Source organism: Dipodomys spectabilis, unplaced genomic scaffold (assembly GCF_019054845.1).
Source record: "Dipodomys spectabilis isolate Male_0828 unplaced genomic scaffold, ASM1905484v1 ptg000298l, whole genome shotgun sequence".
Lineage (NCBI taxonomy): Eukaryota > Metazoa > Chordata > Mammalia > Rodentia > Heteromyidae > Dipodomys > Dipodomys spectabilis.
In genome coordinates, this window is record NW_024870975.1 from 1,660,003 (window position 1) to 1,661,213 (window position 1,211).

Genomic DNA, 1,211 nt, shown 5'->3' on the forward strand with positions numbered 1-1,211 from the left:
TTTGTGTAACTATCCCCTCATTATGAACTGACAATTGATATCAAACATGCTATTGTAACATCACAAACCCTTTGTGACATCATCAGTGTGACATAGTATTGTCATTATGGAAGCATCAACTACTTTTGACATCACAAATCTACAATAACAAAATAGCATTATGAGATCACACTGCCATTGTGATGTTATAAAAGGATTATGAATGCCTGTTTTTAATCTTTTTTTTTTCGGTCGTGGGGCTTGAACTCTGGGCTTGGGTGCTGTCCCTGTTCTTCAGCTCAAGGTGAGCACTCTATCACTTGAGCCACAGAGCCACTTCTGGTTTTCTACTGGTTTTCATTGGAGATAAGAGTCTCATAGACTTTCCTGCCTGAGCTGACTTTGAACTGCGATCCTCAGATCTTAGACTCCTGAGTAGCTAGGTTTACAGGCATGAGCCACCGGCGCCCGGCTTTTTCATTCTATTTCAAATTTGACATGTGTGTTGATATCAGAAACATAATGTGACCTCATAAGCATTGTAACATCATAAATCAGCAGTGACATCAAATTTTCATTATGACACCATCAGCTCATTGTGACATCACCAAACAACAATGGCATCATAGCATTATAAATCACAGTGACATTGTTATGACTTAACAGTGTGAAGGCCTATTCTGTGAATTCACTCTGTTTCAGAAACCCATTTTGACCACATAACCATTGTGATATCACAATCCTTTGTGACATCACATTGCCATTGTGATATCATTAACCTGTTGTGCCGTCACAACCAGTCCTGTCCTTGTAAGTTTTGTGACATGCTGCCATCGTCATATAGTATGGCTTTGTGGGCTCATAATCTGTTTTCAATCTCATATTTCTGGTATGACATGTGATATCAGAAATCCCTTATGACATCATACTGCTAGATGTCATGACCATTGTGTCATATTGTGACATCACAAAGCTGTTAGAACGGCATCACATTTGTGACAACACATACCTTTGGAGACATTACAGTCCCTTTTTTTAACTCATATATTCATTGTCAATTAATGACAATTGAGATATCCCATGCCACTCTGACATCATGAACCTATTGTGACATCACAAACTTATTGTGACCTCATCATGAGAATGGTATTAACAACTAATTGTGGTATCAAAGCATTATTTTGACATGATATTGTGGTATGGGCATTGTTATTTCACTGTCCCATTGTGTT